Here is a 27,417-nt window from a genome sequence, read left to right on the forward strand (position 1 = left end):
AACGCCGTGCTGGATCCCAACGGCCTCGTATCACTAGCAGTTGAGATGAGAGGCATCTTATCCGCATGGCTGTAACGGATCGTGCAGCCACGTCTCCGTCCCTGAGTCAGCAGATGGGGACGTTTGCAAGACAACAACCAACTGCACCAACAGTTCGACGACGTTTGCAGTAGCATGGACCATCAGCTCGGAGACCATGGCTGCGGTTACCCTTGACGCTGCATCACAGACAGGAGCGCCTGCGATGGTGTACTCAACGACGAACCTGGGTGCACGAATTTATCCAGGTTCTGTTTACAGAACCATGATGGTCGCATCCGTGTTCGGTGACAGCACGGTGAACGCACACTGGAAGCGTGTATTCGTCATCGCTATACTTGCGTGTCACCTGGCGTGATGGTATGGGGTGCCATTGGTTACACGTCTCGGTCACCTCTTGTTCGCATTGACGGCACTTTGAACAGTGGACGTTACATTTCAGATGTGTTACGACCTGTAGCTCTACCCTTGATTCGTTCCCTGCGAAACCCTACATTTCAGCAGGATAATGCACGACCGCATGTTGCAGGTTCTGTACGGGCCTTTCTGGATACAGAAAATATTCGACTGCTGCCCTTGCCAGCACATTCTCCAGATCTCTCACCAATTGAAAACGGCAGGTCAATGGTGGCCGAGCAACTGGCTCGTCACAATACGCCAGCCACTACTCTTGATGAACTGTGGTATCGTGTTGAAGCTTCATGGGAATCTGTATCTGTATACGCCATCCAAGCTCTGTTTGACTCAATGGCCATGCGTATCAAGGCCGTTATTACGGCCAGAACTGGTTGTTCTGGGTATTGATTTCTCAGGATCTATGCACCCAAATTGCGTGAAAATGTAATCACATGTCAGTTCTAGTATAATATATTTGACCAGTAGTGTAAATATGTTAACACAGTAAGATGCCCCTTCTCTGAAGTTACATACGGAGGACTACGTCGGATAAACTACAAGAGTAAATCCTATCAGTCTACACTCGGCGTTTTACTAGTTGCTCGAGAGGTCGTGTGCTTATTTCGTATCTTTTTAAACTGTCTCGTTATTCTCATTGGAATTCTTCTCTGCAGATCGCGGCTTCGAACTTTATTATTTGTTCTAATCAGTAGAATGATGCACCGAGTCTTCACTTGTTTGTTGGTCCCAGCGAAACAAGGTACTAATTACAGATGTCAATACAGGGTGTTAAAAAAACTATTCAGTATTTCAGGGAATGATAGTACACATCGGAACAAGAAAAAAATATCTTATAATCATGCCTCCTACAAAGCATACTTTCTGACATACGACCACTTCTTCAGAGGAGGTGCTCAACACGATGCCCATTCATCACAGTGCAAGTGAATGCCTCTGCCCTTCTGTGTAAGGGCTCGCGCACTCTTTGAAATCGTCCTGGTTGGTTCTGAACGTGCTGAGACACACAGTAGACATGATTGTGTAGTGTCTGCACGTCGTTTATTGGAATCGCATAGACCAGTTGCTTCATGCGTCAAATGGTTCAAATGGCTCTGAGCACTATGGAACTTAACTTCTGAGGTCATCAGTCCCCTAGAACTTAGAACTACTTGAACCTAACTAACCTAAGGACACCACACACATCCATGCCCGAGGCAGGATTCGAACCTGCGACCGTAGCGGTCGCGCGGTTCCAGACTGTAGCGCCTAGAATCGCTCGGCCACCCCGGCCGGCTCTTCATGCGTCCCCATAAACAGAAGTCTAGTGGATGTAGGTCCGGGGAATGAGCAGGACAAGGTGTCGGATTTCCTCTGTCAACCACCGGTTTTCAAATGTCCCCGTTAGGGCCGATGCACAATGCAGAGAACAAGTGCTGGTGCGCCTTCATGCATGATCTGCAGTCTGTCCTGATGTGGCACATGCTCCAGCAAGGTAGGCGGTATGTTGTTCAGAAAGCGGTGATAACAAGCTCTTGTTATCTCTGTGGTAGCACGTATGACCCTAGTAATCTATCGCCAAGAATGCCTACCCATACATTGTTTGAGAACCGATCCTGATGCCTTGTTTCGTTAACCACACGGGGATTTTATCGGCCCATACATGCTGATTATGGAAATGTGCAATGCCTTTTCATGGACTGAAAGTGTTGATCTGTACCACACTGGCGCAAGAACCATTGGCAGAACTGCACTCTGGCAGAGTGGTCTTCTGCACTAAGGCCCTGGAGTGCTGAACATTGTATGAATACAACAATTGCACATGAAGTACTGCCTAGACCAGAGGATGACTAACATCTTCAGCTGCTGCTATTAGTCGCCCACCGGTTCCAGGAGTGTCGTCCCCTGCACCTAGAACAAACTCCTCCGTTTCAGGCGTGCGAACTAAACGAGGTCTTCCGCTGTCATTGTTGGGTGCTACGAAACCTGTTTTCCCAGAATGTGCAACAATCGGTTGAATAGCTTAACATATGATTCCCTGCTTGAGGGAAATCTTTCATTGCACAGGTTACTTGCTCTCAAGCTAACTACATCTTCTAAACCATAGCAGTAAATCATGTTTGCCATTTCCCTTGTGGAATAAAAGACCTCCATTGCTAGGTTGTGTCACGAGTATCTGCAAGAGAGAAAACATGTCCTAGAGCTCCACGAACATCACAATAACATGTACTTTAAACGTGACCTGTAAGTAGGCCAAACATTTCGGTAACCACTCGTGTTAGGAAAGACGTACGCCAACGCAAATAGGTGTCACTACAGTATAATCACACAACGTAAACGGAACAAATGACTGCACACCACTGAGCAAAATAATGTTTACATCGGTACTGCACGGCAATATCCCAGAACTCTGTTGACCCTGTATGACACGGAGCGCCAGTGCTATAACGGTGCTCATATTCGCAACCATATGTTCGTAATGCCTTCCAATGTCTCAGTACTCGTATTCCATGCCAGGTGTTGTAATTATCGTTAATTATTTGGTATTCGTCTGTAATAGGACAAGAAATGCATTGCCAGGGACGACATCACAACAGCATCTTTTATGAACACGTGTTCATACGTCATATGTCAGAACGTAGGCTCTGTCGGACCAACGGTCATAAGACATTTTTGTCTTGTTTGAAAGCATATTATCATGCCCTGAAATACTTTGTAGCTTCTTTACGCTCTCTATAATTCAAGCAAACATACGGAAGAGCCAGTCAAAATTCGTAAATCAGTACTATGATCGAGAAATATACTCCACAAAAGAAATGAAGCACCGAGAACACATCGTCGGACGTCAATTTAACCTCGTACACATGCACACCGTCGGCTGGTATTAAAATGATAAGAGTTGCAGTACTTCGTGACAGGTGGAACGGACACCACAGTTCATGATTATGGTTCTTACCAGGCATGATAGGGTATATAAGGCAGTTCAACATCATCAGATGTTGGGTGACAATTGTGAAGGACACGGCAAGTACTCGTGTGGGACAGCGTTATCAGTACCTGAAAAAATTTGAAAGTGGCTTCATTGTAGATCTCCATTTAGTTGGACGAACGAAACGTGCTGTCCCCAGTCTTGAGGGGTGTGACAGTGGCCCCATGTTCCATTGTAGGAGAAGGTGAGAGCAGACACAATCGTCGCCAAGGTTCCGATCGACCACGTCTAACCACCGTAAGGGACGATCCTCATATGCTCCCCTAAACACCTGCGGAACAAGTGACGACTTCTGGCAACATTCTGTGTCATCTCACACCATTACTCTGAGGTGATCAGCATCCGGCCTACGGAATTACCGTCCTATGCGTGGGCTGCCTTTAAAGCAACACAAAACTGCTGCGTTTGTAGTGGTTCCGCGACCAGGAAGCATGGACCGCTGACGAGTGGCATCACATGGTGTTCAGCTATGAATTGTGCTCGTATTCCTGCGCTACCCGGGATGATTATCGTCGGCAAGTATGACGGCGATCTTGGGAGAGGAGTAATGGTGTCAGCCTTCGCTTCATGGTATGGGATGCTGTCGTGAATGACTTCGGGCCACGGCTGGTAGTGACTGAGGGCACTTTGATGGCACACTGGTATATCAAACACATCTGCATCGTCATGTAATAACCTCTCATGTTTCAGAATTGTGGTGCCATCTTTCAACAGGACAATCCTTTTCCACACACGGCACATGTCTCTGTGAACTGTCCGCGTGATGATGAGGTACTCCAGTGGAGAGCGTGATGACCAGATCTGTCAGTAGTAGAACCAGCTCGGTCGTCAGGATTAAAGGATGTCTACGACGAGTTACAGCAGCTGTGAGGCAGCTTACCTCGGGAGAGCTTAAACGGCTTCGTAACACCCTTCCCAGTCGAATCAGTGCACTCATCCTGGCCATAGTGGAGCTAACGTCATGCTGATAAGTGTGCTCATACTGCCACGTTCTTTGTAAATTTGACTCGTTTTCGTAATCACTGAAATAAAATCACATACGCTGTTTCAACCCGTGAAGTTTCGTTTCATTTCCTCCTCCCCTTCTGGGGGCTTAATTTTTTTGTTGTACAGTGCATTTAGAGCTCCGCTAGTATTAAACATTACTTTACTGTCCTTATGTCCAATTCTTTTAAGATCAAATTAACGTTTCCTGAGGCAAGATTACCATGCATATTAATTTCACGTACGTGAAAGAAACTATCGATTTCATTATAAGTGATAAATATTCACATCACCGAGGCTAACTGAAAACTGACTTACGTGACCACACGACAATGGCTCACTGATAAATCGTAAACAACTAGTGAAAGTCTACGACTAACTATTCCCAGGCTACTTACAGTGGGCGCAGTTTCGTGACAGTTCGGCCGTCTCCGCCGATATTCGTCATAGTGATCTAATTCGTTTTTTCACCAGACAACAGGATACACTTTTGCCAATGATGGAGAACCATCAAGATAGGAGTTGATACACTGTTTCCACAAACAGTCCCTCAAATTTCTCTCACCTTTTTCAGCATATGCTTAGCGAAGTCCCCATGGGTCTTGTTTCATTATTGGGAACAAATGGAAGTCAGACGATGCCAAATATGAACTGTATGGAGTATCAACGTGTAGCGGTGAGCATCAGTCTCTTAAGTTCTCGTGTGGTAGCATCCGGGTAAAGCAACTACGTGACCTTTACTATCTTGCCAAGCACCAACCATGCTAGGAATTTCTTTCTGGGTGATACAAAGATCATCCCCAGTCTATTAACGTTTTGCATGTACAACATGATGGTTGCTGTCGAAAGAGATCCTACTTTTTATCTGGAAATCACCATAAACAGCTTGACATCTCTTATCAGTTTACTTTGGTGTGATACTTCCGCTGCCAGGAACTCATTGACAGTACATTGCTTAAACTATAGCGACCGATTGACTGCACGTGTTTCCATTCTTTGCACTCTAACAACACATCCATTTATTGCAAAAGTCTCCCGCTAAGTGAAGCAATAGTGGAGAGTCCACTGACCAGTCCAGTACCTAATAAACGCCATTGCTGCCATCTACTGGCGGGTAACGGAGATAGAGGCATTACTTTTCAATTAACTCAAATGTAGGTAGTGCCGCCTCAAGGTGAAGTTACTCATATCCAACCCTGCAGATGAATCGTTAAAACTGTCCCATTGATAGGGAGGTTTGCTTCGTTGGGTCTGTGTCAGATTCCCCTTTCTATGTATTTCCACACTTGGTACTGGTATTTCCTCAGACATACCTGATCATAGAGGAAACTGCTCCCTCCAACCATGACGACTCCCGAGGGATTGTGTGAATTTACAAGGCTGTGGTACTTATATGTGGTACCAAAGAAATATAGGTTCCCTCACTACAAGGCATTCGAACGCCCAAAAATCCACCACGAGAGATACCGTTCTGCAATCGACACGCGTCCCATAAAAAAAGACGGACGTCTCGCATTCTTGGAAAAGAGGTCGGTATGTCATTATGTTTGCCACCGTACCGTATTACGAGTACACTCATTAAGACGCTAAAATATCTCAGATGAACTGTTGCCTCAACACTAACTTAGAACTCCCACCTACTAACTGTTCAATAGGGAGCCTGCAACAGACTACTCTACAACTGACAATTGTAGAGTAGTCTGTTCTAATAGCAGTATAATATTTGATTTTTCTTTACGTGGTCGTAGAAGAATATTTGTACGTCCTATGTCCTGGACCTAGGACCCTAGGGAGAAGGGTCCAATGAAGTTTTGTGAACTTCTTTAGGGTGCCCAAACTTGAGTGCGACCTTGCATTGTCATAGAGAAGTTTGCGTTTTTGTGAAGACGAACACAATGAAGTTGTTTCTTTAGTGACCTAAGATCAGCGCAATACACTTCAGAGTTTATCGTTGCCCCATGAGGGAGGACGCGAAACAGAATAACCTCCTCAGAGTTCCAAAACACCGTCGCCGCAACTTACTGGCTGAGAGTGTGGCTTTGAAGGTTTTCTTCGGAAGAGAAGTGGTGTTTCCGGACCTAAGTGACGAACACATGTCTCATCACCTTTGACGATGTTTCACAAAACATTCTCGATCACCCTCCTAAGACGCAAGCCCTTGATGGTTTTGTGTTAGCCGACACCTCTGAGAACGACAACAGATGGAAGAGTCGTCCAACACAATTAACAACGATGTCTAGCGGAGCTGCCTGTGAGGTGTATCATTGTGATCCGTCGATCACCTCTAATGAGAGTGTCCGCACGTTCAACAATGCAGGAGTCACAGCTGTGTGCGGTCGGTCGGCACGCGGGAGATCGGACAGGTTTGCGTGATCTTGTTGCACTGAAGGCAGATGCCTCGCCCAGTGACCCACCGTGGTTTTGCCGACTGTAGAGTCTTCGTAGATATTCTGCAAGCGCCTATGGATATCTGCGATGCTCTGGTTTCCTACCAATATAAAATTACAGCTCACTTCTTGGAACTATCAGAAATTCATGAAACTATTGAAGCTGAAGCGTAATATTTCACAGTATCTCACAATAAATTTTGCATATTTTCAATCGAAACTGACAGTGAAAAATAAAATGTGTTGTATTAGTTATTTAACGCTTCTACACTGAAGAGCCAAAGAACCTGGTAACTCTGACTAATATCGTGTACGGCCCCCCGAGCACGCAGAAGTGCCCGGCACGACGTGGCATGGAATCGACTTATGTCTGAAGTAGTGCTGAAGGGAACTGACATCATGAATCCTGCAGGGGCGTCCATAAAACCGTAAGATTACGAGGGATGGAGATCTCTTCCGAAAAACACGTTGCAAGGCATCACAGATGTGCTCAATAATGTTCATGTCTGGGGAGTTTGGTGGCCAGCGGGAGGGTTTAAACTCAGAAGAGTATCCCTGGAGCCACTGTCTAGCAGTTCTGGACGTCTGGGGTGTCGTATTGTCCTTCTGGAATTATCCAAGTCCATCGGAATACACGATGGACATGAATGGATGCAGGTGATCAGACTGTTTGCTTACGTACGTGTGACCTGTTAGAGTCGTATCTAGACGTATCAGTGGTGCCATATAACTCCAATTGCACAGAGCTTCCATTTGCTTGAATTGTCCCCTACTGACATGTAGGGTCCATGGATTCATGAGGTTGCACTTCTGTCATGTTGAACGATTCTCTTTAGTCGTCGGTGGTCCCGTTCTTGCAGGATCTTTTTCCGACCGCAGCGATGTCGGAGATTTGATGCTTTACCGGATTCCTGATATTCACGGTAAAATCGTGAAATGGTCGTACAGCTAAATCCCCTCTTCATCGCTACGGCGAAGTTACTGTGTCCCATCGCTCGTGCGCCGATTATAACATCACGTTCAAATTTACTTAAATCTGCCATTGTAGCAGCAGTAACCGATCTAATAACTGCGCCAGACTCTTGTTGTCTTATAGAGGCGTTGCCGACCGCAGCGTCGTATTCTACCTATTTACATATCTCTGTATTTGAATACGTATGCCAATACCAGTTTCTTTGGCGCTTCACTGTAGTAGGTTCACATCTTGAGTAGCACAATAGGGGACTCTGGACGTATTAACATTCCCACCATGGGTACAAATTACCGTAAACAGTGTCACATCATTTTTCAAAATGAGATATTGTAAAAATGGTCGAATTTCATCTCAGATTGGTCGAGAACTTCTTGCCACCTCCTTTGCTCGTCGGTCAGACTGCTTACACACCAAGTGACATCGCACTAGATTGCTGTAATAAACTTTTACAGAAAGGAGAAAGGGATGGCAGGGGGACAATGAAATTTACCACGCCGTTAATAGCTCTGCCTCCATCATATTCACAGCCCGTTGCGGCTGGAAACTTCCTCTGGGTTGGTGACGTCAGTGGCAGCAGACAGTGGGATCTGCCTAATGGAGATGTGAGGACCCCGTTGATAGAAAACACAGCAGGGGTTACACCGGGGGCGGCGGCGGCTGCGGCGGCAGCACGCGCGCCATGTGACCGAACCGCGCCGAACAAGTGGCGAACAGCTCGCTGCATTATTCATCACCCCCGAGTACATTTTTCACACGGAGCCGGGAAGGTGGTCGGCGACCGGCAGGATACGTACACGACCCCCGCCGCAGAATTCAGCCACGCTTTTTATGGGGATCCTTTCAGTTTTATTGTCAGCCAGGACCTTGTGATCCCAGCGCTCTTCCCGCGCCTCCCCCACGGAACAGCTCCGCACCCTCTCGAGTCCTTGCGGTATCGTCAAACAGGTGGGCAGGTGCCGTAGGGACTCGAGGGGTGTTTCCGCCAACGTGCAGTCGTCGTCTCGCGCGCACCATACTCGAGCAAGTCAAGATAACATTTGAGTTGCAATCTTTGTTTAGGACAGGGAGACAGTGTGCAGCTTGAAATTACATATATGTATAGTTTTTACGTGTTATCAACCCAAACTCACATTGCTGTAACGGAGGGGTGGGGGTAATAACGAAAAATAAAATAGCAATGCGGGTAAGCTACTTCGTATAGCTTAGTGAACACGTTCTCGTAGCCAAGATAGTCTGCAGGAGAAGTTTATATGCCTATTATCTCGACAAACGGTGACTAGTTTCAAAGACTGTATGGTGAGATACAAGAATGTGTTCATATAGCTAAGGGGATGAGTATTAAATTCTCGTGAGGCACTGGGGAATGGAGACAAAGGTAATTAGGAGAATATGACCAGGGGGCTTGAAAGGAGAAGCCACCAGGCAGAATTTTGCAAGGACAACAATTCAGTCATTTTAAAATTTTATTTTTGGGAGGTCTACAGTCTCAACGACTTTTGAGAATCGAAAAGTGGTCCAGGTAGGCTGAGTTCCTTTTTATCATCTGTGCAATTGGCTAGTTTCAACCGCGGGTTATTTTCAAGCACGTTTGTAATAGATCTAATCAGGTAAACTGTTGTACTGCTTCTGTGTCACACATGCTCTGAAATACGATACATACCTGTCCCATATGCCAACGACGTGTTAGAATGTGAACTGAAGATAACAGCTTAAGGCACGTGCTTAAAATGAGCCACGGTTGAAACTGGCAAATTTCACGGATAATAAAAAAAAGTGCACCATACTTGGACCATGTTTTCATTGTCAAAATTTAGTCATTGCTACTACTTGGTTTAATACTTGTGAAAGAGGCCTGGAAGTCGAAAGGTTTCACATACATTACATGAACTGATAAGCATTTCCGTGGACTGGTGTCAATCCTCTTCATAATATTGGTTATGAATTGCAAATTAAACCTGAATAATTTGCAGAAAGGTAGGATACAAAGGAAATGGAACCTGGATAAACTGAAAGATGCGAAGGTTGTTGAGAACTTCAAAGTGATCATTAGGCAACGAATGACTGAAAAGGGGGAGACGAATACAGTAGAAGATGCATGGTTAGTTTTCAGAGAGTGATGGTACCCGAGGCTCAAACAGGCAAAAAGACAAATCCCAGGAAAAAAATCGTGTACGACACACGATATATATTTCATTTAGGTAATGGAACTAGAACATTGGTGTCAATACATTCCCAAAAGCAGCGTGCTAAAATGTGATTTTTCTGGAGGCCATATCCCGGATTACGTTGATCACAAGAAAAGGATTCATGTGTTTTGGATAGTCGTTGGCCTAGTGACTATTTGTATACTTATCGGAAGAATGAACATACTTTATCTGTCCTACAGTGCAAGGTCAAAATTTAAACACTACACACTTCCTCCAGTCTACGCAAATTGAGCAAATCGGTTGGTTCATTTGCATTAAGTGTGGCCTAAGGTGAACCCTAGTTGACTTATAACAGCATCATTTGTTCGCTGGCGTTTCCTAAGAAAACCCCCAAAAAAATGAGTTTTGGTTAACAAAAGTGTCAGTTGTTAGGTGGCCACTTCTGTAATTTCTATTCATAGCAAACCGTCGACATTTTTACAATATGTACTTTAGATGACATTTTTGTAGAATTTTGAAACTTATTTCGATACCATTATTCGTTCCCGAGATACAGGGGTCCAAATTTACCTTATTTATGCCCTAAACTGTGCACGTAATACCCGGTCTGAGACTTAAATGTAGTTTTAACTAACATAGTGATGACATGGCAAGAGTTCTAGGGTCATCGCAAGTGTTCTGAAGCAACCAAATTATGTTTTAATCAGCATTTTTCACCAATAAAAACTTTATAAGGCATTCTCTCTGAAGAATTTGCACTTCACCCCTGCACAAATATGACCAAAGTGATATTACAGTGACAATAAATGGGTCGAAAAAGATCTCAACAAGCCTGAAGAGAACTTATAATGATTGCCAGAAATTACATAAAACTGGAAAGACTGCAACTTCGGTAAACTACTTCCAATAACATTTTTACATTAGACATACAAATCATAAGCCGAGTGTTTTCGATGAACTGCAGTCGATGGTCAAGAAACCCGGAAAAAACGTAAAGGCAACGATTTTGTATTAAACTTATATTATGCGTACTGATTTGTTGTTTATCTTTGTCAAAGTATTTAAAGATGTCGAAGTACCTAAATAAACTGTCAGAACTTTCCTGACTTACAGAATTCGTTTTGTATAAACAGCACACCCCACTTTTGCAGAGAGAAGATGGAAACCAGAGAAAAAATTCTCCTGTCGTACCACCAAAAATTTTGTCATGTTGACATATTCGTGCTTTTTGTGCTAAAAGAGAGTAGTAGAGAGGAGAAGGAGAGAGAAGGATGAACTGCATAGTCTACCACAACTTCAATACAGCGCATATAACGTTCATACATATACGTGAAAAAAAGTTCTTCCCTTGGATGCTGTTCAACATGCGCGTCACGTTGTGAATGCTGGCTACGTAGAAAAAGCATTGACACTTCATGTGAATTGCAGCACCTCGTGCTTTTGTTGATAAAACCAAGTCTCGTCACCGATGAGTATTTTTTTCCACAAAGAACTGTCCGAGTTTTGCATTTCAGTCAAGTCGTGGCAAGCCTCCACGCGCCGTTGCTCTTGTTCTTGGAGCCAAGGTGCACAGGAAAACTAGACGCACCATTTCTTGCTCTTCAAAACATTCTGGCGAGTGTCTCGTACACTTTATTTGGACATATTGCTTCGTTGGGATTTGTGACACTAAAATACTCCTGCTTACGTCTGCTGTTTACAGTTGTTAGGTCAACCTGCCTCCTAGATGCTGCACTGACGTCACTTATACCCCTGGAATAAAATCTGCCTCTAATTTTTTTGAATGGATGGTGTATATGCTGGGAACTGATTTTCAACGTCAGGGTCGTGGACCAACATTGACCTCATACAGAATTCGTGTGAAAATCGTTCGGTAACATATTTTTAGGGAGCAATGCGAGTGTGTATCGTCCTTTGAATGCTCCTAGGGATTTCACAGTACTGTGGCAGTTCGTGAAAACTATTTTCTCAGTACCTGCACTTTGTTTTGAGACCTGACATTCGTATCTGAACGTGCAGAGATGCATCTGAAGTAAAACTGGAAAATATTTTAATCACACGTATGTATGTAAGTTTCAAAAAGGTTCTCTGCCTTTGGCACTGTTCTTGACGATCATACCGTTCTAACTCCTATCATGCAGTATATGGTGCTTTACTTCGTACGTTAGGACGTGCGTTCAAACATTTCTCGATCCAGTCATAGGAGCACACGGAAAGATTAAGCACAATGTGCTGCATATGATTAATTACACTGTTTTTTTTTAATCACTAATGTTTTTATTTACCTTTGTCATTGGAGTGTAGCAAAGAAATAGATAGCTTTAAATAGCATTTACGTTAAGAAAACCAGTTAAATTATTTTAAGTGATTGTTTAATATACGAGGAATATAATCATTAACAGTTATTTTAATATAAGCTAGGCGAGTTAGAAGTTTTTCGGACTATCTCATCCTTGTCAAGGAATACGATTTGCTATCTCCGTTGTTTTAAAAAGCCTGTGACATATTAATCGCAAATACGTCGTGGCTTAACTGAATTCGCCTTTTTTGCGCCGGAAATTATTGAAAAATTTTCTCTTCTCATGAAAGGTTGACTGTGAAAATTTTTTCATGTCATTTACAGCGTTTGACATTGTCAATACATGTCACACACAGATGTTATTATCTGATTTGGTTCCTCTGTTTTGTCAGACTTGTATTGTGCTTGTTTGCCGCGTTTTAATCTGCTTGCCTGTGAAAGTAATAAAGTAGCGACATGAAACCTACAAGCAGTTTATTGGCATTCTATAATGCACGTTATTAACAGTAAAACAGGCAGTTTATCCAACAGGAAATTAACATTTTATGTCAGGCTCACAGAGAAACAATTTCATGCAGATGTCGTAAACGAAGAACTGGGGGAAAAACGTTTGCGCCTCTTCAGCACCAGATGCACCGCAAAAATCCGCCACAAAAACTAAGATAACTTTCTCAAATCATGTTTTGTGTCTATTTTAGAAGAGAATGCCTTTAATTCAATGCAGGTACCGAAAAATTGCTTCCATTCCTCAAAATATGTGATGTGCATATATCACAATTACAACAAATTGATTTGGTAAACTGTCAACAGGCATTTGAACAACAAGGAAATGACTTTCCTGCACAGAAATGTACTCAACCAGAGAGCAAATTGCATCTAGTAAAGAACTACCGAGTGGTTATAATTAAAGTGCAGCTAGGCACAGATGTCCAGTGTGGGCTGTAGCCGGCCGTTGTGGTCAAGCGGTTCTAGGCGCTTCAGTCCGGAACCGCGCTGCTGCTACGATCGCAGGTTCGAATCCTGCCTCGGGCATGAATGTGTGTAATGTCTTTAGGTTTAAGTAGTTCTAAACCTAGGGGACTGATGACCTCTGATGTTAAGTCCCATAGTGCTAAGAGCCATTTGAACCATTTTGTGGGCTGTAATTATCGTAAGGCAACGAAACTTGGTAGTTATTCTTGTGCGCTAATGTGGAACTGGTTTTTTGTGGAAAAAATTAGTTCCAATTTTGGGCACCAGATGCTAATGAGGCGCTGCGAATTTAAGAAATACGTATAGATATGTTTCCTTGCGTAATGGAATAGGAACGAGACTTGAGCAGAAAAACGTCAAACAAGTGAGGAAGACATAATGTTGATTTTATTATTATCCTCCGCTTTCTCATTTCGTTCAATATGAGCACTGGAGAGATGCTGCATCCATAAAACTACGTGATGAACAGTGGTGGAATTTAAGCAACAGTGGTGGAATTTGAGCAACATGTTCTTGTGTACTGGTCTTCAGATCTGGTAGAGACCGAATGTGTCCCTTGTAAACAGATTCTTTTAGACCCTCCAGAGCCAAAAATCACATGGATTCAGAGCAGGTGATCTGGTAAACCTCTTGAAATAACACATTCGTGGAAGCTTGCATTTAGAAGACCTTTCACTGGACTAGCGACATGAAGTCGCCCCGTCTCGCATGGAAACAGTGGTTTCCACACAGCTGCGAAAGCAGGAATCACGTACTGTTCACGAAGGTCTCGATAACGTGCAGACGCCACTTGTAAGTAGCCTGTTTATATGTTTGGATGTTGGCAGCCCTATAGACTGAAATTAATATCATTGACAGCGCTCAGCGACCTCGGTAAGAGACTCTCTGTTTGGACGGATTAGCAGTTAACAGCGAGCGCACGGCTTGGGCATGTGTCCTTTTTGGAGACTCAGTATTGGTAGGACATGCATTGTAAAATGAAGATGGATGTAGGTGGTAATGTCTGGGTAGTGGAATTATTGACGACTATATAATTTTTGGAACTGGATGTCACATGAATAAGGTAAGATCCGCTAAATACATTGTTTGTTCTTCAACAAAATCTTTCTTTTGCTAACCATATGCATCCTAGTAGTTAGAGCCTATAGTAATTAGAATCTTTTTATTTGGCCGACTGTTGTTTCTGATTGCTGTAATTTCTGTAGTTGGTGTTATGAATATTTTCTGTGAGGTAAGTGACATGAAAAAGTGTGGATTATTGTCACGATTTCTTCCAATTCATGGCTATTCTTTTCCGTTAATTATTTGAAGTTATGTTGTCATTTTAGAACAGTGAGATTGCGTTGGGCTTGCATATTATGGGTAATAAATGGAGAGGTTTAGTGTGAGCTGTCATTGTCAGGGAAAATTCCGTAGGTCAGTGTTGAAATGATAAAAATAAGTAGCGAGACAGTAGGTTCAGAAGAACTCAGCGCTTTAAGTAAACACTAAGAAGTTTCACCCACTCAGTTATTTCAGTAGACACAAACAAAGAAATTTAACACTGTACACCTGTCAGGTCCTTGTAACATCATAGATTAAGGGTCGACCTGCGACAGCAATCGCACAACTTGCGTATGGGCCGCTAGACGCCGCCGCGAGCGCTAAGAGTGCATTGCGATCGCAGGCGCGCGTGTTGCGCACGGGCCGCGAGGTGCCGCCACGAGCGCAACCGTATAAAGTTCGGCCAGCTCTCATTTTGTTGGCATCTCATATTTGCCTATTCTCTTATTTGCTTAGTTGCTTAGCTCTCATTCGTTTATGGCTCATGTTATTGTGCTATTTTTCAGCCATTCTGATTGTTTTGATTTACTCCCAATTGAGAAGTGCTCATTTTGGCGTTTCACTTTTGCATATTTCTCATTTTGGTAATAATATGCTCCTTAGCTTTTTACAGTTGATTTGATTAACATAGTCCCATGTAGTGTTTGTTCATTTCAGCCTGTTCATATTTTGATGTTCTTTAAATACTGTAATTTTTGTGGACTGGCAAGACAGCCAATCCACGAGGACGGGAGGCCGAAGGGCACGCGTTTAAGCTCACGCAGGATGGCGTGAGGTCTGGAAAATGACAAGGAATTGAGACTAGCAAAAAAGGTACATAGCAGCTGGAATACTTAACTTTAATCCATAATTGGTCAACATCGGTCTGACGGTACATGCATCACAAGATAAATAGCAATTGATAATGGCACCTTGCTAGGTCGTAGCAAATGACGTAGCTGAAGGCTATGCTAACTATCGTCTCGGCAAATGAGAGCGTAATTTGTCAGTTAACCATCGCTAGCAAAGTCGGCTGTACAACTAGGGCGAGTGCTAGGAAGTCTCTCTAGACCTGCCGTGTGGCGGCGCTCGGTCTGCAATCACTGACAGTGGCGACACGCGGGTCCGACGTATACTAACGGACCGCGGCCGATTTAAAGGCTACCACCTAGCAAGTGTGGTGTCTGGCGGTGACACCACAGTAATAATTATCGGAAGCATTTCTTCCCTTAAACTTGTGTAAAGTATTCTGAATTTGTTCTGTGACACAGGTGTAAAGTTTTGAATATAAAATATATACGAAACTGTGCTTTAAAAGGAATTTATTTTTTCATTTTGTACTACATCAGACGCCAATTTTGTGATATGAGGGAGAAATTTGAGGGGCGAACTCATGGAAATAGTCTTAAGTGATCCCCTTTCAAAATAAAAATTTGTGTGACACTGAAAGACGTGACACTGTAGGCACCGAAAATATATACGTATAAAATTATACGTCACATCCTGTCTTCGAAGAAGAATGAACAGAGAATAAATGTGCTCGTAAATCCATACCTGACAGTCACCTATGGCGAGTGCAATGGCTCATCGTGCAGAACACGTGGTTTAATAGTGCCCAAAATTCGGCAGTTCTGCGTATCCTCTTTATCCTGTAGTGTAAAATGTGCCTTGTCACTCCATAGAATATTTCCTGGCAAAGTGTCATCAGCTTCGATCCGTGCCAGAAACTGAAGAACAAATTCAGAAGATTGCTAGAGATCATTAGGTTTCCAGTTACTGCATCCTCTGAATTTTGTACGGGTACCAATGTAAAATAGGGCGCAAAACGTTCCGTGCTGTTGACCACTGGATGGACAGTTCTTGTGGCACTGCATGTGCACTATATGGCGGCTCGCGCATGCCCGCCTAGACGCGGGAGATTGCTGCGTTGCCAGTTGCACACGACGCACGCGCCAAGAGAAGCAGCGCCATAGTATAGCATAGTTCGCAAACTTACGATACGGGGGGAGCGCGCAGTTCATGAAGTAAAGCCACCACGGCCGCATTAACCCTTTCGCTGCTACAAAGACGTGCTCCCTGCATTCCGCACTGTGGGCGATTTTGTCACTGCACTGCTCGCCTGTGCAGACACATTGTGTTCCGACTGCTTTGACACTCTTTATCATTCGATTCCACAAAAACTATTTGGCTCAAAAATTAGATTTTCACCGATCTTCTTGACTGATACCTTCCCCCCATAAATGACTTAATTTTGTTTCGATGTTCAACGCAGTTATTATGATGCAGCATTAAATATAGTAAACCATTGCACGAAATTTTGAAGAGTTTGCAGAGGTAAAGTCCATAGAGTATATATACTTTCCGGATGGTCGATTTTAGTTGCCACAATGTTGAGAATGAAATGTGGACAAGATACCTATATATTTCATTTAATTTAAGTACCACATAAGTGTCGTATGTAATATTGAGAAATATTCCACCTTTCGCGACTGTAACAAAAGTTTTACTTACGCTGGGCACGTTTGGCTTTATTTTAAAGCCCTTCAATCAATCAAATGGAAGTAGACAAAATACATTAAACAAAACTGTGGACTTACAAAAACATTAGGACTTGAATATACCGTCTGTCAGTGAAGTGCTCATAGCTATGTCAAATATAATTTTGTGTGTGGCACACACAAACAGCATTTATTTGCTAAAACACTGATGAGCCAACACAAACGTTGAATATTGTGCTACCGCAGCACAAAACTACGAAAGGTGACTTGGCAATGGAGGACACAAAATACAGTCCTCTTGTGATGCTTCAAAAGAGAGAAACGCATCTGGTCTAAATAAGTCGCTTATTACAGTTGCAGAAGAGGGATATATTTCAATACCATTGGTAAAACTGCGACTGTGGAACAAAAACAAGAAATAGAACATCAATACCATTGTGTATGTGCCATACCTTTCACCGATGGAAGTGCTTTAAAATAAAGCCAAACGCGCCCTGTGTAAATAAAACTTTTATTACAGTCGCGAAAGACGGAATATTTCTCAATATTACATACGACACCTATGTGGTACTTAAATTAAATGAAATATTGTTATACAGTAAATATTATATGAAATTTAGGTATCTTGTCCACATTTCATTCTCAACATTGTGGCAACTAAAATCGACCATACGGAAAGTATACGCTATGGACTTTTACCTCTGCAAACTCTTCAAAATTTCGTGCAATGGTTTATTACATTTAATGCTGCACATCAAAACAAAGTTAAGTCATTTATGGGGGGAAGGTATCAGTCAAGAAGACGTGTAAAAATCAAATTTTTTGGCCAAATAGTTTTTGTGAAATCGAATGATAAGTGTGTCAAAGCAGTGGGAACACCATGTGTCTGCACAGGCGACAAGTGCAGTGATGACAAAATCGCGCACAGCGCGGAATGCCGGGAGCACATGTCTGCAGCAGCGAAAAAGTTAATGAAGAGGCAAAGCACTAGAAATTTCATTCAAACGAATAAAATTCGTGAAGTAAGGCACTCCAATATTGTTTTTAAATAAAGAAAACATCAAGCACCATACAAGGTTTGAACTTTTAACCTCTCACTTGGCAGCCCAACACCTTAACCGTTCCGCTACTTCAGCTCATCGAACAGTGTAGCTACATAAGGACTCTAACACTCACGCAACTACACTCCTGGAAATTGAAATAAGAACACCGTGAATTCATTGTCCCAGGAAGGGGAAACTTTATTGACACATTCCTGGGGTCAGATGCATCACATGATCACACTGACAGAACCACAGGCACATAGACACAGGCAACAGAGCATGCACAATGTCGGCACTAGTACAGTGTATATCCACCTTTCGCAGCAATGCAGGCTGCTATTCTCCCATGGAGACGATCGTAGAGATGCTGGATGTAGTCCTGTGGAACGGCTTGCCATGCCATTTCCACCTGGCGCCTCAGTTGGACCAGCGTTCGTGCTGGACGTGCAGACCGCGTGAGACGACGCTTCATCCAGTCCCAAACATGCTCAATGGGGGACAGATCCGGGGATCTTGCTGGCCAGGGTAGTTGACTTACGCCTTCTAGAGCACGTTGGGTGGCACGGGATACATGCGGACGTGCATTGTCCTGTTGGAACAGCAAGTTCCCTTGCCGGTCTAGGAATGGTAGAACGATGGGTTCGATGACGGTTTGGATGTACCGTGCACTATTCAGTGTCCCCTCGACGATCACCAGTGGTGTACGGCCAGTGTAGGAGATCGCTCCCCACACCATGATGCCGGGTGTTGGCCCTGTGTGCCTCGGTCGTATGCAGTCCTGATTGTGGCGCTCACCTGCACGGCTCCAAACACGCATACGACCATCATTGGCACCAAGGCAGAAGCGACTCTCATCGCTGAAGACGACACGTCTCCATTCGTCCCTCCATTCACGCCTGTCGCGACACCACTGGAGGCGGGCTGCACGATGTTGGGGCGTGAGCGGAAGACGGCCTAACGGTGTGCGGGACCGTAGCCCAGCTTCATGGAGACGGTTGCGAATGGTCCTCGCCAATACCCCAGGAGCAACAGTGTCCCTAATTTGCTGGGAAGTGGCGGTGCGGTCCCCTACGGCACTGCGTAGGATCCTACGGTCTTGGCGTGCATCCGTGCGTCGCTGCGGTCCGGTCCCAGGTCGACGGGCACGTGCACCTTCCGCTGACCACTGGAGACAACATCGATGTACTGTGGAGACCTCACGCCCCACGTGTTGAGCAATTCGGCGGTACGTCCACCCGGCCTCCCGCATGCCCACTATACGCCCTCGCTCAAAGTCCGTCAACTGCACATACGGTTCACGTCCACGCTGTCGCGGCATGCTACCAGTATTAAAGACTGCGATGGAGCTCCGTATGCCACGGCAAACTGGCTGACACTGACGGCGGCGGTGCACAAATGCTGCGCAGCTAGCGCCATTCGACGGCCAACACCGCGGTTCCTGGTGTGTCCGCTGTGACGTGCGTGTGATCATTGCTTGTACAGCCCTCTCGCAGTGTCCGGAGCAAGTATGGTGGGTCTGACACACCGGTGTCAATGTGTTCTTTTTTCCATTTCCAGGAGTGTACTTATAAACACTGTTGGTATGACTATGAATTACTCACGCTAAGTCGAAGTACAGTAGGAAATAAACAATTACAGCTGTTCTGTATTGCGAAAAAGCAGTTCGTGAGATTGAAACAAACACCTTTCCTTGCTGTCGCCTAAATTAGGAGTCTTATTGCTTGTTTGGTTTAATTAATTAATAGAATATGAAGCAATTGGTATAAAGAATGCTTTTTCCAAACTTTCTATAAAAGAAAGTCTGCTATCAAGACATTGCTTTTGTTCTATTACTTTATTTATGACTGAACGTTTCTAAAACTGAAGACACTCGTCTGTGCTCTGCACTGCAGTCGAGATTTGGCAACGTCGTTCTCTGTTCATTGGCTGACTGTGTTTTGTGACGTCAGATGCGTAGAACGAACCTAAACTCGGCCGCCAAGATATATGACGCGCACTTTAGCACACCCCGGAGCAAGTGCTGCATGGTCAACTACAGCAGTAGCAACGTCGTCAGTAACTTCCACTGGGGTAGGACGCCTCCCTCTTCCAGGTGACGCAATCATCTTATTTAAACCGTTTAATGGCGTCTGGTGTCTTCTCACATTTGTCTGTCGGCGACACTCTCCCAGTACAGCACAGTAATTGCTGCCGTTCACATAAAACATTTTCACTAACAGCGCACAGGCTCTCTTCTCGATAGCCATACTGTTCACTCGCATTACGACTTGACATTTGACAACGCGGATGTCGTACGGTCATAAGAAACAGTGCACGGCGCCATAGTGTGAAAGCTGTTTATGAATTACAGAAACTTGTCTTACACAAGCTCGACGAAATAATGAAACGTGATCTGATGTGTTCGTGTTCCGCTTTTCTCAATTTTACCTTTTTTTCAGAAATTGCGTTATCTAGCGCTAGATGATAAAACCGTGTTGTTTGTTATTCTTACTACAACATCCCTCTGTTTCTCGTTGCAAATCAACATTTTTCGAAAAAAAATCTGAATTAAACATTGACTATTTCTGTTTTATTTTTTACAGGTAACGCGGTTACGATATTAACAGACCAATATTACTAGGAAACCTACCGTAGTCTACGGTTAGATATTGTAGTCTACGGTAGCCTACGGTAGTTTTACGTCACATGAACTTATAGACACGTATTGAATGTATGGCAATGGCGAATCAGTGCACAATGAAAAATATTGGCAGAAATCTTTCGACAGAACCCGACAGTCCAAGCAGCATGGAGATACTCGACAGACAGTTATTCGAACAGTGGAGTTTGAGGACATGGTGTTGGATCGTATGGGAGAAGATTTCCACGTGAAATTAATACTTCAATTAACTCGGCATGGAAAGTATTGGTGTAGCAGTAATTGCATTACAGCATTTGAAAAATATAGGGCTAAATGATTTTGACCCTAGTGATCAGTTTTATGGGGGCATTAAGTTGTAATGTATGCAGTGACACTGCATATCTTCACTTTGGACAGTTGCTAGAAACTTAAGCTATTGGTATCAAACATAAATCGTACATGTCAAAAACGAACGAAATACGCACTTCAGACGAGTTTCCCTTATCCACAACGTAGCAGGTTTCGATTCGCTGTTATCTGTATCATTAGGACTCAAGGCGTGGGGTATTATTCAGAACATTCACGTTTGTAGAAATTTGCTCCAGACTGTTAATGAATCGGTGGTGGTTACTATTCTGGACTGACTGAATTTCCTACTGTGTACAGAATAATTTGAGGCTCTGGATGTGTCTGCCCTAGGCTTTCCGTTGCTCGTGAGATGGAGAAGGCACAATTTTTTACTGCCTCTGATAGGAGCTGGACCATTGGCCTCGATACGTGGAGCACTGTCTCTAAGGTCGTTTAGACTTTGAGCTTTTCATAGACCACAGTATCAGGAATCTCTAGTATGGACCAGTTTTATGCATTGGATAGGCTAGCCGACAGAGCAGCTGATTTAGTGCACAACAATGTACCATCCAAACTAACATCTCAGGATGGTATACAGGATCGACATTCTTGCGCAACTGTCTCTGTTAGCATCCGTCAAAAATCCTAAATTTTAATACGGGAAAACGAACACAACCACAGGTGTAACAACTGTAGAGATCTATCGATCTGTCATGTCTGAAAGGTGGTATAATATCTTAAGTGAGGCTGAACCAGTAATATCAAAGCGAGTTCAGGGAATTCATCACGATCTGCCAAGCGAGGTGAAGCAGTGGTTAAAAAACTGGACTAGAATTCGGGAGGGCGTCCAACTTCCAGTCCTGCCACCCAGATTTACGTCTATTCAGACAAATCACGGAATGGTTCTTCTCAAAAGGACACGTTCAACTCCCTTCCCAAACTTTCTGCATTCCAAACTCGTGAACAGTATCCAGTGACCTCTTTGTGGACAGAACGTTAAACTCTAACGTTCCTTCGTTTTTAAACGCAAGAGAGTACAGGAATTATCATCTTCCTGGGAACAAAGCGTACATCACAAGCACCGTCTCAGAGCTATACAGTTTTTGCGGAGGGCATCTACCACTGTCGAGGTCTTGTCATTGAAGTACACATTTTCTTTACTACTAACTCCACAAAACTTCCTAGTACGTTGACTGACCCTTCTCGAGAGTACAGAAATGTATATGCCCCTCCCCCCCAGACCCCTCCCCAGGCGATCTGCTCTAAATCGCAGTGATGCTTTGTCTGCAACATATCACATGGATACATGGCTTGTAGTGAATATTAGTGAACGACTTGGATGTGAAGAAAATGACGCGGCAAAACATTCTTTCCAACAGAGTAGAGTGTAGGCTGGTGCTAGTATCCTCTGGCATGAAGTGAAATTCCCCTTACTTCTGAGTTCGTCACTCACAGACGAATTATGAAATGATCGAAAGGTACATGTACATCTACATGATTACTCTGCAGTTCACACTTAAGTGTCTGGCAGAGGGTTCACCGAACCATTTTCATACTAATTCTCTACCACTCCACTCTCGAATGGCGCTTGGGAAAAAGAAACACCTAAATCTTTCCGTTCGAGCTCTGATTTCTCTTATTTTATTATGATGATCATTTCACCCTACGTAGGTGGGTGTCAACAAAATATTTTCGCATTCAGGAGAGAAAGTTGGTGATTGAATATTCGTAGATAGATATCGCCGTAGAGAAAACCGCCTTTGTTTCAGTACTTCCACCCAAACTCGCGTATCATATCAGTGATACTCTGACCCCTATTGCGCCATAACACGAAACGAGCGGCCCTTCTTTGCAATTTTTCCATGTCCTCCGTTAATCCTACCTACTTAAGGATCCCATACCGCGCAGCAGTAATCCAGCAGAGGACGGACAAGTGTAATGTAGGCTGTCTCTTTAGTGGGTTTGTAGCATCTTCTAAGTGTTCTGCCAACAAAGCGTAGTCTTTGTTTCGCCTTTCCCACAGTATTATCTATGTGGTCTTTCCAATTTAAGTTGCTCGTAATTGTAATTCCTAGGTATTTAGTCGAATTGGTAGCCCTTAGATTTGTGCGATTTATCGTATACCCAAAATTTATCGGATTTCTTTTAGTACCCATGTGAATGACCTCGCACTTTCATTTGTTTAGTGCCAATTGCCACTTTTCGCACCTTACAGAAGTTCTCTCTAGATCATTTTGTAATTGAAATTGATAGTCTGATGATTTTACTAGGCGGTAAATTAAGCGTCATCTGCAAACAATCCAAGGAGGCTGCTCAGATTATCACCTAGATAATTTATGTAAATCAGGAACAGCAGAGGGCCTATGAAACTACCTTGCGGAACGCCAGATAACTCTTCTGTTCTACTCGATGATTTACCGTCTATCACTACGAACTGTGACCTCTCTAAGGGGAAATCACGAATCTATTCACACAGCTGAGATGATACTCCATATGCACGCAATTTGACTAGTAGTAGTTTGTGAGGAACGGTATCAAAAGCCTTCTTGAAACCTAGGAATATGGAATCGATTTGAGATCCCTTGTCGACAGCACTCATTACTTGACGGTCATAAAGAGCTAGCTGTGTTGCACAGGAACGATAATTTCTGAATCCGTGTTGGTTATGTATCAACAAGTCATTTACTTCGAGGTGATTCATAATGTTCGAGTACAGTACAGGTTGATCATGTGTATTAATTAGGTGGCCTCAGCACATACCGAGAGACTCGTACGTTTAGCAGTCGTGTGTACCACCTCACCGCTCCCAAACTATCACACTGTTGCAACTATCACTACGGATCCTCTCAGTTACTTTGTCCAGTTCTATAGTTCAAAGAGCAACATCTCAAGTGCTGCATAGTAGTGCGTGCCAAAAACGTTGGTCTAACCCATCTCTATGAGTTCTTTCCACAGGGAAGGCTTTAAGGTAAATTTATGTTCACGCTGAAATTTTAAGAGACGTGAAAACATGTCATGATTGGACAAAGTACCCAACCTTGACATTAACTAATTTAGAGAAACTTTGGATAAACAGAAGTAGGATGGTCGCTCGGAAATTTGAACCTTGTTCCTCCCACAGTATTGTAACCACTCCTACAACTTATCTGATCGCAAGTAGTTGCGTGCTTTCACTCGTGATGTCACCTCTCATTTCTATTCGCGATTAGGTGACATTCTCATTTTTACCCCGCTGATTGCTTTTTTTCTTTGCGTTTATTTCTGTACTACTCATCGTTCCATTCTATTCTCTTTCAGAAATGTTATAAATATCTTAATAGAGTTTGAGCTCAGTTCCCGTGATTGCATAAAAATAATAACGAATTAAGCATGGGCCCGTGTTTTTGTAATTACATAAATTATTATTTTGTTTTATCACACAAACATGTTCCTTCACAGCTGTGGCGTCCTCAGTGGCTTTCTTGTTAATTTCCTGAAATACTTACACATGATCGCCATACCTAAGCTTCACTGAACTTTTATCGATATCCATAGGTTCAGCCCAGCCGCACAAAAACACGTTTGGCGCATAAAAACGAACTTGTCAATGCTAAGGACTAGCAAAATGTTGCAATAGTAATCCCAAAAACTGGCATATGGCACGAATTACACCAAAACGTTCATGTTAAAGATTGATCAATAATACAAAAGAAAAAAAGTCAATGCAGACGCTTTTCTAACATCCCTCATGTTTGGAGATTACATGGTGTAGTAACTAAGACCTGTGGCTGGTTTCTCTTGGCAGACACAGGGCACACACAATGTAAAATAAAACGTGAAGTTCCCATGCAGTCTAATTGACAAGAAGGTCTGCTGTATCATGGCAACGGCCTTGCCGCTGTGGCTACACCGGTTCCCGTGAGATCACCGAAGTTAAGCGCTGTCGGGCGTGGTCGGCACTTAGATAGGTGACCATCCAGGCCGCCATGCGCTGTTGCCCTTTTTTCGGGGTGCACTCAGCCTCGTGATGCCAATTGAGCAGCTACTCGACCGTTTAGTAGCGGCTTCGGTCAAGAATACCATCATAACGACCGGGAGTGCTGACCCCATGCACCTCCTATCCGCATCCTCCACTGAGGATGACATGGCGGTCGGATGGTCCCGGTAGGCCACTCATGGGCTGAAGTCGGAGTGGTTTTTTTCTGCTGTATCATATTCTTAACCTAAAAATGTCCTATATGTATGTAAATGTATGAAATTTTTTTTAAAAAAAGACTGAGGATAGCACAACGGGGGCGAAACAAGTTTTAGTGATAAAACGAAACATTAACGTGTGTACTTGCAAAAAGTGGGACCCAACCTTAACTAATTGTTGTTGTAAGTATTCTTTACGTTATACTTAAAAGAGGTGAAACATCAGTGCATACATACGCTTGTCAAGTGTGCTGTGCATTAACTCTTACTTTATTCCATCCGTTGCCTCTTCCATGTACAATTTGAGAGGGTTATAATTTGCATTCCTATTTGGAATTTTGCTGACACGGTCTTATCTTGCTCGCTAACTTCACTTGGAGTTCGGTATGCGTTAATTTTATCATACCAGTGTATCTCTGTATTTCTCGCTGCTCTCCAAACATCAAGTTCAGGTTAACAGTGTCGACAGCTAACTGTGGTTCGGAAGATGGTTTTTCTATTCGCGTGAAATTTATATAGCGTCAAAAGCACGAAGGAAGACGGATTAGAAAGAGACTGTGTTTCTCCTACTTTTTATGTTAAAACAACTTGATGTACAAATGAAGCATTTAGATGATACACTGCAGATCATTGTAGTAGCAAGCGGGCAAAGTAGAGAAGTTCGTAATTAAATCTGACGTAACGCAAAACGAGAAAATGTAGGCAAGAAATAAAACGAATCTTTGATTCACTTTAGTTATATTTTGGCTTGTGGCCGAGTCGATTATCGATTCTATCATTTCCATTTCGCCCTGTCTTTCGTGTTACAACCGAAATACTTTTCACGTCAAGAACAGGTTAAAGGCAGACGTGAAAATCGAAGAGAACGAAAAAAAAAAAAAATTAATCGAAGGTCGCAGCCAAATGTGGAACTTTGCTTGATTTCCAGAATCGCGAAATAACCCGAAGCGTGCCGTTGATTAATAACAATTAGAATATAAGCCTTCCCCCAAACAGACAAGCAGCTGTCAGTACCACATCTGATCCTCCGGTCCGGTTGGGTGGGGAGCGGTGAAGAACGTGGCCGTCTGACAGAGAGGGTGAGGCAGGGAGGGTCCTCCTGAAACCCTTCCGCCGGGATGCCCATCAGCCGGCGGCCCCTGGCCGTGACAAGGCGAACGGCCGGTGCGAACCGGCAAAAATTCCGGCGGCGCCCTGCTGCTGACACATTTCTTGATCCGCCGCTAGAGAGCAGGAGAGACGGGAGGTGGGGGGGATGGGAGTGCGAGAGGGAGGGGCGGAGAATGCGGAATGAGGGCGGTGCCCGGCCGGTACCTCACAGGAGGAAAAATGAAAAAAAAAAAAAATCTGCTCGGGCCGCCGTGTATATACCAACAGAATGATTATGAAGGCTGGCAGAACCACCGCCCGGGCGGGCCCGGCTTGTTCCCCGGAACACCTTTTGAGAGCGGCTGAGATATGTATCAGACATCATATAGCTTTTATTTATCTCTCTAATTTTTTTGTCTGCGGCCGCGGTAGGTAGGTAAAAAAAAATAATCTCCGCTTTATTAAAATACTGGCGGTAACAAAGGAAGTGTTGGTAAAACGCGCTCCGGCGAGGGCGGAGGGCGCAGTGGGCAGCTTCCGCCGTACTGCGCATGCGCGAGGTCGGGGCCGCCCGTCTCACTTGCGATGACAAGTTTAGAACTATTGCTACTGACAGTCGTACTCAAACATTTTCCCTTGCTACCCGCCGCCGCGCCGCTGCTACCTTGCGCTCGCGAAGGAATACCCTGGCGAGAGCTGGGTGGGAGAGGGGGAGGGGGGCCAGCAGGGAGGCAACCATACAAAAAAAAAGGGGGAGAGAGGGAGGAAGGGAGCACCAGCACACTACGTGCAGACAAAAAACGCTAATTAGCTTTTTTAAATGATACTGTACGTGAAAGATAAGTGGCTCGACATGTGTTTCGCCAACTTTTTGAATAAATTATAACGGAAGCCTAGATGTGCGCCGAGATGGGCGCAGCTACCTGGCCGCGCGGGCATCGGCTACCGCCTGCCCCTGACAGCCCGATCTCTACTTGGGCGCCAAAGAAAAAGCCGGATTAAAATTAAATACCCTGATCTCGCCGCTGTCAACAACTCTTTTCTCTCTTGTGCGCCGCATTTAATATACCGCGGGCGTACTTTCCCTCTGCCTCTTTCTCTCTCTATCTCTCTCAAGACACTCACCGCATTCTGGCTTTCCCGTCGCGCTTCTTTTGTTCC

This window comes from Schistocerca americana, chromosome 1 (assembly GCF_021461395.2).
Source record: "Schistocerca americana isolate TAMUIC-IGC-003095 chromosome 1, iqSchAmer2.1, whole genome shotgun sequence".
In the NCBI taxonomy this organism is placed as follows: domain Eukaryota; kingdom Metazoa; phylum Arthropoda; class Insecta; order Orthoptera; family Acrididae; genus Schistocerca; species Schistocerca americana.